Source organism: Myotis yumanensis, unplaced genomic scaffold, assembly GCF_028538775.1.
Source record: "Myotis yumanensis isolate MYYU_CA2020_CCGP unplaced genomic scaffold, mMyoYum1.0.hap1 SCAF_7, whole genome shotgun sequence".
Classification (NCBI taxonomy): Eukaryota; Metazoa; Chordata; class Mammalia; order Chiroptera; family Vespertilionidae; genus Myotis; species Myotis yumanensis.
The window spans coordinates 9,040,447-9,053,814 of NW_027223758.1; positions in this window are offsets into that span (position 1 = coordinate 9,040,447).

Sequence of the window (13,368 nt, forward strand, 5' to 3'; positions counted from 1 at the left end):
TAGACACAAACCCCGATCTCTGACTCCGCAGCCCCTGCTCATTCCCCTACACCTTGTGTCCTGTCTATTAACCTATCAGCAAATATTTAGCTTAAGCTTGTTGTTTGAGCCAAGGCTGGCTGAAAGCCAAGGCTCCATTTATGATTCAACCTAATTTGTTGAGCTTTCTCTAATCTCCTGGGTTGGACATTGATCCAAATGACTTAATCACTTTTGCTGCCCATGACTGTTCTGCCCTGCAAACCTCCCTTTATCAGCAAAAAAAAAAATATTTGCAGAATCTTCATCGTCAGGATGCTTTGCACCTGGGCCTTCCAAGCAGCGCAACTCCCAGGTCCGAACAAAGCTTTAGAATTAATCAAAGGATTTGCACAGTAGGTGCTTTTCCCTCCCAGATTCATTTTGCTTTAGTGAAAATGAGTGTGAGGTACTTTCTACACATGCTGAGCAGCGAGGTGAGGAAGAAAGAGGTCTCGAAGTCAACATTAATATTGAGTCCAGAGTTGACAGCATGTGGCTGAAAGACAAATGTTTTGTAATTGTTTTTCATTTCATTGGTTTCCTTTTTGAGAAGATGTTTTCCTCTTTCAGTTCATTTATTGTTGATTCTTCTTCATTTATTATAATTTCCCCCGATCTCTTTATACCAAGTGACATCTATCAGAAGCCAGCAGGTGTCCTCTGGTACTTGCCAACACCTGTAGATTGGTGATGGCTGCCTGAAACTCAGTATTGAGAAGGATTCTGAAGTTGAGTCCAGACACACAGGAAGAGAATCCTAACTTTCCACAGTGCCTGCCAACAGCCTGTGTTATGTATTTGCCCATCTATACACAGTATCTTCTGAGTGCCAAACTTGGAGATATGTAATGAGAATAGCTTACATTTATTAAGCACTAACTGTGTGCTTATATTACATTGATTTTTTTCAGTGTGTTTTTATTAAGGGTGCATAAGGGCTCCCCACAATATACGTGCAAGATGAATTTTGCAACTAATAATTTTTATTACTGATAATGTCTATGTTTACAATTAGCTTCGGGTAATACTAGTTCTTTTTAAATTTCTAGTGGTATTATTAAACTTGCTTTGTAAATAAGTTGATTTACATTTTAAAGGCAAAATTATGTAAGTGAATGATATTTTAGGAGGCATACAAATTAGACAACAAGCATGAACATGGCACAAGAATGGTGGAAATTTGGAACTGCTGGAATTTAATAACCCTGTGATGATGGTGTGAGTAGACTTTGCATATTCGGTTGAGAAATTGAGGCTTGGAGATTAATAAGATGCTTAAGGTTCATGGAACTAGTATGTGATACAGCCAGGATTTGAACCCAGGAAATCTGACCGACGAGACCAAACACTCAGTTGGCCTCCCATGTTCCCTATTGCCTGGTAGTCACATCTGGGTGTAACCCCCACCCCTTGAGTATGGACAAGACCAGTCACTTGCTTCTACTCAATAGAATATGTACACGTGATGGGATGTCACTCACCTGATTGTGTTATGGAAGATGCAGCATCTCCCCTCCCAGGAGACTCTCTCTTTTGCTGGTTTTGATGGGTAGGCAGCTATGTTGGGGAGACCCACATAGCAAAGAACTGAAGGCAGTTTCCTGTTAAAAAGAAAGTAAGAAAGAAACCCATTAAGTCTTGGATTAACCATCAGAACCAGCAACATGCACCAATTATCCAATATCTATTAAATCCTTCTCTATTAAAGTCCATACTAAGGATAAAGGAATTCTGTTCTCATATTACAAGGGTTGATTCTTTTTTAAAAATTTATATTTATTGTTGAAAATATTACAGATGTCCCTTTGTTTGTTTTTGTTTTTTTCCCATTGACCCCCTCCACCCCACACCGTCTCCTCCCAGGTCTTCACCACACTATTGTCTGTGTGCATGGGTTATGCATATATGCATATAAGTTCCCTGATTAATCACTCCCCACCCACCTACCCACCCCCACCCTCCCTCTGAAATTCATCTGTCTGTTCCATGTTTCTATGTCTCTGGATCTATTTTATTCATCAGTTACAAGAGTTGATTCTTATTCCCATCTTGAAATTCTCTTTCCTCGCAGTGTAATTCACTAAGGGGACAAGCTTGGATTTAGTTATTTTTTAACATCTAAATTGTAGAAAATTATCTGAGGTCACTGTTCTCAAATACTTTCATAATTTTTAATTCCAGGTACATTTAACTGTAAGAAAACCCCACGAATGAGTTATCTTACTTCTCATTGAAAATGAATAAACGAAAGCAAGGAAGAAAAAGTGAAAGTGAGTAAGCAGAGAGGCACCAATGTTTTGAGACATCAATGAAGTGGATTCCATTTTTCACTGAATAACAGAGGCAGATTATTAATTAGAATGAGCGATGAAAACCATAAGGCCACTAAGATGAGCTCACGATTGCCTTCTAGAAATACAGTTGGCCAGATCATAACTACAGAGACAGCAGGAAACAACAAATATGTGGCCACCGTATTCTCAATGAGGTTCCCGAGACTAATTTCATCTTTTTTGTTTTTCCTCCAGTTTCCGGATAAAGGTGCTGAGTCCGACTTTGGACAAGCATTAAGCCAACCTGCCAAATCTTTCCAAGGTTCACTAGCAAGTGACCTGAAAAAATTCATATTAAGGCTTTAAACGTCTACAAGTGCCGGAAGAGCTTAAAATGGTTAACTCATCAAGCAGCCCAGAATGAACCTAGGATAAGCTTGTGTAGCATGTTCCTTGCTGAGACCAGAAAAAGAAAAGAAAAAAAAAAGTAGGAAACAACTTCATTTGAGGACTACTGTATGGGTCAATAATATCAAACTTCTTAGGTCATGAATGGCCATGGTAGCTATTCATGTTCTGCCAGATCTGGTGAAATCACATTTTATTCCTAAATTTCTAAATGACTTTGGTCAAGAAATCTGGGAAGTTCGTAAAGTTACACTATTTTTCTCAAATGAACTGCGTAACTTGCCTTTTTTTTCTATTTTCAGAAAAACTTTGGGTTATCAGTACCTTAAAAGGGAGTTGTAAAACACACCCACACAATTATACAGGTGTAGATAGTAATTTGCAGGGTCCAGTATAAAATGAAAATGAGGTGCTCCTTGTTAAATTTTTTTTAATTTCAAGAGAGAGGCACAAAGAATTTCAAGGTAGTAGCACAGTGCAAGGCCCTTCTAAGCGCGGGGCCCCATGCCACTGCCCCAGCCATATCCCACACCCCTGGAGCCAGCCCTGACATGGGCATGAAGATGTTTGACCACCATGTCAATTTCTTTAATGGTTACTGGTTTACTCAGACTTTCTTTTTCTTCTTGGGTCAGTTTAAGTAATTTATCTTTTTCTAGAAAACTGCCAATCTCATTTAAATTTATAAACATTTTGGCCCAGAGTTATTCAGTGTATTCTCTTTTGATTTTAAAAATATCTACTGTAATTGAGGATTTAAAAATTCTTATCATTACTTATTGATATGTTCTCTGTATCTCAACCAAAATCTATCAAAAAACAAATCTTTGTTTTTTCTTTTTTCATTTCATTAATTGATGTTTTCATTTCTATTATTTCTTTACTTCCTCTTTCTCTTCTCTGTTTTTCCCCCTGACTTCTATAGCCTTAGAAATTAAAAACAGGGCTTGGAATCTCTCCCTTCAAAAATTACTAGTTAAGGAAATACATTTTTAGTTCCAATATTTGGGGTTCAAGTCATATGAATTAGGGTGGCCTAGGAGCCTGGTGAAAGAGAGAAGATATGTTGGAAAGCAGGCTGTCGATTGCAGTCTCAACTGCTCACATCTACCTGTGTCTCAGGAAGGTGGCGCAGGTTCTAAATTGGTGCTGACCCTTTCAGGGGATAAATATCACTCATTTCACAACAGCTCCTACTTGTGAATATCACTTTGGAGCAACATTTTTCCTATAAGTAAAAACAAAATAAATAAAATTTTAAAATTACCCCTTTAGATGTGTTTGATGAGAGTTATTTAGTTCACAGCCATGGGTGATGACTTACAAAAACAAATGTCCAGTCTGTGGATGGTAGGCTGCCAGTTTGATTTTTTAAATATTACATTTAAACAAAATAAGAGCCTCACTCTCCTAACCCTCATCCCGGCTCCAGTGAGTGGACAAAGGCTGAATAGAAGGCACTGAGGGAAGTAACCTGGGAAATCACCAAGTGACATCTGCCCAACCCACCTTGCAAATTATTCATTTCTAATTTCAACTTCAAAAAAATATCACAAGTCCATGTATCATGGGCTTTGGGATTCATTCCCAAATCTTTGAAAGGCCAAGATGTAGATAGAAAAATAGAGTTATTTGATTTGAAAAAATACCTTTGCTATAGAATATAAAATTTACTTATTTAATAAACATGTATAGAGCACTTACCCCAGCCAGTCATGGTACTGAGCATTTTACAAGTTTGTCTCTTATAATTCCCATAGCAACTTTACCATAGATTTAAAAAACTTAGAAATGTTATTTGGTTAGAAAGCGGCAGCTCTAGGCTTCAAACCCAAGTCTACCTTGGGCTGAAGTTTCCAACTGCTACCCAATCAAATGGTTTGTAAGATGCCTCATTGGCTAAGTCTTCATTTCCTCACAAAAATGAAACAGAAATATCCTTCACCATCTTATTTTCCCCCTTGGAATACAGTAGGATGACATGAAACCAGTGGGTATAGAAATACTGTAAGGTACTTAGATTATTTGCCAATTGCTGCATAAAAATTGCCAAAAACATTGTGGCTTTTAAAATAATTTATGTCATACAGTTTTCATAGGGCAGGAATGGTCCCATGAGGCTGAGATCCAGGTGTGTCAGCCAGAGTTCCAATCATCCGAAAGCCCGACCGAGGCTGGGGAACCTCATCCCAATATGGCTCCCTCGTGGGGCAGGCAAGTTAGGGCTGTTGGTAGGGAACCTTTGACCCTCATTACCTGGACATCTCTCCATGTGCTGCTCTTGAGTGTACTCACAACACAGCTGACCTCCCCTGGTGAGAGCAATCCATGGAAGAGCAAGGCAGAAGCCACATTTCCTTTTAGGATGTAAGCTTGCAAGTAACACAAGTCACTTCTGCAATGTCTTATTGGTTGTGCAGCTCTGCTCGGCTTAGGAGGAGTCTATCCAAGGGCTTGAGTACCAGAAGATGAGAATCATTGGGAGACATCCTGGAGACTGCTAATGCTGTACTCTACGAGGTAGAGTCTACATAGAGAACCTAATAATAATAATAGCTGTCATTTACTAAAGTGCTTACTATATGCCCAAGGCATGCTCAGCACCCAGCACATATTTCATTTTAAATGCATAGCAACAGCAACCACTCACTATTGTTGTCAACCCCAGGATACAAATGAGTAAACAGATTTGGATAAATTCAAAATTTGGTGTGAAGTCATCTGCCTGGTAAGGGAGAGTCTAGATTTAGATCTAGGATTTGATAGTAAAGCCCAAGGTCTTAAAAACTATATTTTATCACTTCATTTTACATTAATTTTTTGTTAACCCTCACCCAAGAATATTTTTCCATTGATTGTTAGAGAGAGTGGAAGGCAGGGGATATACAGAGAAAGAGAGAAACATCAATGTGAGAGAGACATATCAATTGGTTGCTTCTCGCAAGTGCCCCAACCAAAGCTAGGGACCAAGCCTGCAACCGAGGTACACACAATTTTAAAAATGCTGCCACTGTCATTCGTGACCTTTCCAAGCTATGTAGGAATGAGTTATTAATTGTTGGAGATTAACATCTGCACTATGGATTAGCAAAGGAACAAAGAATTGGCTTGTCAGGCCAGATTATGCTGAGCAATTGAGTTCATTGTAATGAATGCCAGGAGCAATTGAGTTCATTGTAATGAAAGGTACAGTTTCCAGAACGCATTCCATTTACCCAGCTCAGAAGGAATTTTATCTGTCATTGAAGCAAAGTTTAGGGAATGTATAAATTTCCATGCCGGTGTTGAAACTGCTTTGGGAATCTATGCATTACTAATGTATTTACCTTGCAATGCAAACAGTTCCTATGGGTCTTGTACCAGCACTGAGAAAGTTGAGAAAAATGACTTGTGATCTTGATGTTATTGCTCAAACCGTGTTGTTGGTAATTCAGTTCTAGACAGTGGCTTTGGGAAACACGTTTGCCTCAACAAGTTAATACATTTTAATCTATTATTAGTAATTAGGCAACTGATTAACTGGGTATAAATGTTACAGAAGGAAAAATCAGGATTTTACCCCCTGCCTATTATTAATATTAATCATTTAAATATATAGGTGGAAATCCCTCAGATTTCTAGCAATTTCTGGCAACTTGTAGAAAGTTAAGCCATCAAGCAGAATAGTAAGGGCTATGTGCTTAGTCTAGCTGTTGATTTAAATCTTGAACACCTTGAGAATTGGGGTTCAGGCAATCTTGTTCTTGGCTACTTTGCCAGAACCTAGCCTAGTACCTGGTACATAGAAAATGTTCAAAGACATTAATTTTTATATGAGACAAATGAAGGAATGATCTTGAAAACTTTGTTGCCTTCATTTCCTAGAAGACTCACAAGAAATGCAATTCTGGTATGGATTGGAAATCCTGTTTCTTATCCTCCACTCTGTTCCAAATAATCTTTTAACACCTTTCGATATAAATATCTGAATCATCAGCTCATTCTTCGAACTTGAGAGTTGATTAGATTTTGCATTGGGCTTGAACTTAGATGCTCCTGTTGACCTGGCCCAATGCTTGACTCACAGCTCATCTGAAAATGAATGGTGAGCCAAATTTTATCATGCAGAGGGGAATTTTTTATGATAGGTCTGAGCTTCCGGCATTACCAGGGTTTGTCAAGATCACCAGGTTCACAGTCCCTCCAATCTAACCTGATTGCTCACTTGACTGCCCCCAAACATTATCTATCACCAAATTTTATGAAGCACTTCAAGGAGGAGCTACTTTCCATAGTCATAAAAAAAAGGAGTAAGAGCAAGAGCAGTAGTTGATAACATATACTAAGGATGCGTATGCCAATCATTATGGTTGTTTGTTATCAACATTATCTCACTTTGTCTTCACATTGATAGAGAACTGTGACGTAGGATTACCTGCATTTTCCAGATGGGAAGACAGAAGCTGAGAAAGGTTAAGAAATATGCCACAGGTCACGGAGCCAGTACATGGTGAACCTGGTCTTTGAACCCAATATTCCTTTTGGCTGCAGAGCAAGGGCTCACGACCACTATGACTGATGTCTTCGGATGAGTATTTGAAAGGAAAAAACACATCACATAAGTTTGAGTTCATATTGCAATTCCTTCCTCTTCCTCTGAGCAGTGATGACCTGTGTGATCAGTAGATATTATAAAACAACTAGTGGCCCAGTGCATGAAATTCGTGCATGGGAGGGGGTGTCCCTCAGCCCAGCCTGCACCCTCTCCAATCTGGGACCCCTCAGGGGATGTCTGACTGACGGTTCGGCAGTCGGACATCCCTGTCACAATCCGCGACCGCTGGCTCCTAACTGCTCACCTGCCTGCTTGCCTGATTGCCCCTAACTGCTTCTGCCTGCCAACCTGATCACCCCCTAACAGCTCCCCTGCCAGCCTGATTAATGCCTAACAGCTCCCCTGCCGGCCTAATCGCCCCAACTGCCCTCCCCTGCCATAATCCGCCTCTTCCACGGGGACCTGCCTCTGCTGTGTGTGCAACCATCTTGTGGCAGCCATCTTATGGTGGCCATCTTGTGATGACATTGCACGCAAGGGCCACCTAGGCTTTTATTAGTATAGATGGTGTGTGATTTCCACTCTCTCAGGGAAAGCAAGCCATCATGTAATGAGAATGTTTAAGAAGTCCTATGGAGAGGTCCATGTGATGAGGTACTAGTCCTCCAGCCAACAACCAGGGCTACTATCCATGTGTGTGAGTCAGTCAGCCTGGAAGCAAGTCCCCCAACCCCAGTCGAGCCTTCAGGTAACAGTAGTGCTGGCTAACGTCTTGATTGCAATCTCATCAGAAACCCTCAGTCAAACCTGCCCACTACACCATCTTTATGTCTCTGATCAGCAAATATTGTGTGAGATAAAAATGCTTCCTGTTTTAAGCCACTACATTTTTGTGTCATTTGTTACACAGGAGTAGGTAACTAATACAAAAGAAAAGGGTTTTGAAGGGAGCAATTATAATGATGAAGCAGGGAACCTAAGATGGATGAGGAGGGAAGTGAAGAAATGTAAGGTGTGCAAAAATAGTTGGATGGATATAATTGAATAAAATGACAAGTCCTCACCATGTTCTACATGACCTGGCCCTGCATACTCTCATGTCCCCTTGCTCACTAAGCATAGCCACACACTGATTCCATTGGGGCTATTGTTTTTGTTGCTTCAATAAACCAAGCTCAGTCCTGCCTGAGGACTTTCCATTTCAACCCCCTTCCCAGGGTCATTACACTGCTGGCTTCTTTTCATTATTGAGGTCTCAGCATAGAAATCATTTCTTCAGAGAGAACTCTCATCTAATGTACGACCCCCCTAAACTACAATACTCGATGTTCTTCAGATTTCTGAGCACTATCTAACATTACTTTGTTTGTTTATTTAACTCCTCAACAAAACTGTGAGAGAACAGGTATCTTATCTTTCTTGCTCACTGCTATGTTTTCTCGGCATCTTATATCAGCGTTTTCAGCCTTTTCATCTCATAGCACATACCAACTAATTACTAAAATTCTGAGGCCCAACAAACAATATATTTTTTGCTAATCTGGCCAAAAAAAGTATAATTTTGATTCATTCGCACCAGGTGGCTATTGTTGTGTTGGCTGTTGTCATTTTTTAGTTGACAATCTAAGGGAAAAGAGGTCAGTGCCCCTGACTAAATAGTTAGATATTGCATGTTTTAAGCATTCTTGTGGCACACCAGTTGAAAATCGCTGTCTTAAACAGTAACTCGGCTATAATGGGATCATCATAAAAACTACAGAATGAATGGATGAATAAAAAGAAATAAAGACAGGGAATAGCTTGAATCCTGCCTGAGACAAACAGTACAAAGTACTAAGGACAAGGAAATGCCAGTTGGACAGTAACTGAGACCACTCTGTGAGCAACGACACCTTTAGCCTCAGAGGATTCCAAACAGTCAGCCATTCATGACTCAAGTTCGGGAAGGAAGCCAAGCACAAGGAAACCAGATCCTGATTTCTGAATGGAAATGGCACATGAGCCACATTAACACGGGTTCAGATGTGTCTGGAAGAGGTGGAGAGGTCTCTCATACTTGACTGACCTCCCATCCCTACACCGTATCTAATCCCTCCGGTAATTCCTCATAACTTCCTCGAATATGGCCACATGGTGAAGTCAGTGTTGTCTAGGGAGCCAGTTCCAATTTCATAGAACACACTGTAACTTCAAAGAACATTTGGCCCAAACATGAGCGATCTTGCACTCATTCCCGACCACACATTGTTGTACATTCCCCCCTAATTGGACACTCTGAACCTGATGGCAGCACATTATTGGCAACCAAAGCCACAGCAGCCTCGCCCCAATTATGAATTTACAGGCTGTTGACACATCACATGTGGGCATTTCTAATAATTAAAGACAAACCCAGGAATAGTTTGGATTTTATGCCCAACTACATGTTGTTCAAAGTCTACAGTTGGGCAACTTTCTACTTCAAAGGCTGTGAAACCCAATTCCATGTCTGTTTGGATCACTATCCCCTCAAAGGGGATTTTGGTGAATTGTAGGACCATTAAATACTCATTTGATGTCTCAACCTGGGTAATAAATTTCTGTGTTGAAAAGGAAACAGCTTTCCCTCTTTCTGATGAAAGCATATATTTATGTTTTGAAACAATCACCATAGCAATAATAAATTCATCTTCATATTTGGGGAGTGGGGTGATTAATGACCAATATCTCTTTTTGTTGTTGTTGTTGTTGTCTTTTTTTCTTTATTGATTAAAGTATTACATATGTGTCCTTATCCCTCCACTGCCCCCCCGACTCATGCCCTTCATCCCCCCCCTGGTGTCTGTGTTCATTGGTTAGGCTTATATGCATGCATACAAGTCCTTAATAAGAGATGGAGTCGTATGGCACCTTTACTAGCCCACAGGCATTTTGTAGAGCAATTGGAAGCTTCATCTCATCCAGGCTGATCACAGCTTTGGGATGGGTTTCAAGAGTCGTTTTAGTGATGTGGAAACTGTAAACAACAAACACACACACACAAAAATGATGGTTAAAGGATGCCCTGGCCAGGTGCCTCAGTTGGTTGGAGCATCATCCTGTACCTCCTGTTCTCTCTCTCCATCTCTCTCTCTTCCTTTCTCTCTAAAATCAATAAACATATCCTCGAGTGAGAATTTTTTTAAAATCATGGTTAAAAGGAAGTATATCAAGAATCATATTTTGAGAGATTTTCAATGTTTATGGTATTTTTCTTTTCTCCTTTTTTTTCTTGCATTTTGGTTATTTTTTTCTCTCGCCACCACATGTAAGGAGCACTACCCTCTCTAAAAGAACTCCACTGAAAATCTTGGCTCCTCTTGGTAAGGAAGACCAGCTCTCCTCGGCAGGAGACGGTCCTGAGCGATCTTCCCAGCCTCCAAATTACAGCTGCCCTGCGCCTCCTGCCTTTCAGGGGGGGGAAAGGTACTTAAAAGAGCTTCGTGGTTTTCAGTGGGAGTTTAGGACCTTTCTTTGGCTGAGAAAGACCCAAGGATAGGAAAACTGCTGAGCAGAGAGGAAGAAGAGAAGAGAAGATAAAGAATAAAAAAATAGGAGAAACGGAAATGAAGAGCAGGAGAAACTGGTCATTGAGCAGGAGAGGCCAGGTAGAAGCAAACGAACCAAAGACATTCATGTGCTGAATGGCGTGGCTCCATTGACTGTGAAGCCCGCGTGGCTAGGGCTGGAGTAAAGACTTGAGAAAGGATGTCCCAGTGGACGACTTCTCTGGAGTCGCATCACCCTAGTCTGTCTGGTTGCCTCCCTACCGGATCCACCTCTGTCTCCTCTCTTCCCAAGAGGCTGGGCTCCATGGACCTTCCTGTTCTGTTGTCTTAGGGCGCAGCCAACAGGAGGCAAGTGTCTGCAGGATCTGAGAGACCGAGACCGGGAACTGAGAGAGGTCAGAGTATTGCTTCTATCCCCACCATGGCCACGTATGTGCCACTGGCTTTATCTCCTTCTTTCACCACCTCAGCTCTCACTGGGCACCTGCAAGAAATATTTCCTCTTTTGCCCCTCAGGCTATAATCCTAGTCCTCAGCACAGGTAGTGTTTCAAAAAGATATCTCAAGTGAATGAAACAAATGCTTGCTTCTGATAACCAGGGAGAGTACATCCTACCACGTACTCCCAAAATGAACTCATTTCCTCTTGGGAAGAAAAAAAGAATGAATGCCCTTTTCCTCAGAGGCAAATAAATGACATCATGATTACACACTAGCACCACACTAGCCAGATCTTTCCTTTTTTAAAAAAGTAAAAGCAAAGCACTGAATCAGACAAAAGAACTTTAAGTCCTAATATTATTTCTAGAAATGATCTCTAAGAAGAAAGAAATGATTTTTTTATGATAGAAAAAAAAAATACATAACACTTGGAAATAAAGCAAAAGAATGGACTAGGACTCCAAACCTACAGGTACCCACTAGAGGCAACTCTCCGCCAAGCTTCCGTGGAAACCTAGGTCCCTTCTCCGAACCACAGGCACAGGCCAGCATATGAGCTCACTGCCCAAGCCAAGAGAGAAGCAACCTAGACAAAGAAACCAAAAGACTGTGGATTCCTCTGCTGAGCATTTTATGGCCAAAGGACATACACCAAGGGTCTTCAGGCACACTGGCAAGGTATTTCTTCCCACACACTTTGGGAGGTTACAATTATGGCCCAGAAATCACCATCCCCCACGGGGCTATGGTAATTACTAGATGAACTCATCAGAAGCTCTGTGTACAGCAAATAATTAAAAATCCCCAATAAGAACAACATGTCCTACTGTGAGAGGGCCAGATTCCTCCTGAGGAGCACTTTATCACAAGGTACATTACCTACTTTCCTATCAGCTTCAGCCTCCACTAATGCTGGATTTAAACATCACAGATTCAGGAAGAGTTTATTACCCTCTGCTGGCAATTTTGAGGAAAACTAATAATAGTAACCAATTAAAAATGGCCAATTAACTGACAATAAGTGGTAGAAAAAATGCAGGAGAAATTTGAAGGGAAGTAAGGTAACTACTTTGGGAACCAACTTTGTAAAGACGACATACCCGTCTCGGGGTTGAAGACTTTTATGTGTCAAATGGAATAAGCATCTGAAGGCTTGGAAGGATTCTGCATTGGCAGCAGTACTATTTCTCTTGAAGGAAAGGCTAACGATGCATCTCTGTGGCCCGCTTCCCCGAGCAGGTTATCATGTGCGTGAGATTGATGTCTCAGGCTGTTTCTTAAACACAGGCTGGGATGATGACGGAGTGTTCTGTGAGCGTCCCGAAACACCTCCAGGAAGGGTTGCACTGCATGTAATCCCAGCTCCTCAGAGGAAATCCATATAAGTACATCATGTCTGGGCTCGGAGCACCCAGATTCCTCTTTCCGTCCACCAGGGCCAACTCTGACATATTCGTGTGGGGAGAGGAATTCATTCTTGACCTAAAGATGTTTGGTTCACAGGATGAACTATGCAAAGTGAACATCCCTGAGTTGTCTCATTCTCCTCAGCTACTGGCCTTGTAAACAACCACAGATGACGTCACCCTTCTCAAAAAGAAGCCCAGAGCACTGACACCCATGACCTTCTGCCAACCGCTGGCAGCCAGGTGCCATGTTGAAGACATTTCCCTCCCTTTCTCCTCTGAGCGCTCCTCTTTGACTTTCAGACAGATCCTGGCAGTCATTACAACGCAGCAGTGTTTTCTGTGGCACAGAGATTAGAAGGCGCTGATTGGAGCTGGTATTTCTCTCTCTCCTCCCTTCTTCAACGCTCGTAGTCTTTCCCAAACCCATGCTGCTGACAACAAGACCAAGGCAACATTTCCACATTGTTAAAATAAAATGGGACCTGTTTCCTAAACTAAAGGGGTGCGGGCCACCAATTATTGAAGTTTGGCTTTGAATTTTTTATAAATCACCCACACATACACTCCTTTTCCTTGATCCAAATTTCTGGACTACTTATTTATTGAGAAGAAAATAACCAAAATCACCAAGAATACACTTTAATGCTAAAAACACAAAGAGTATAGTGCATTAAAAATAATTAAAAGCATCAAATCAACATGAATCTAGACAGTATTAGGTATCAGAAAACCAACTTGTGGAAAGGAAGCACGTC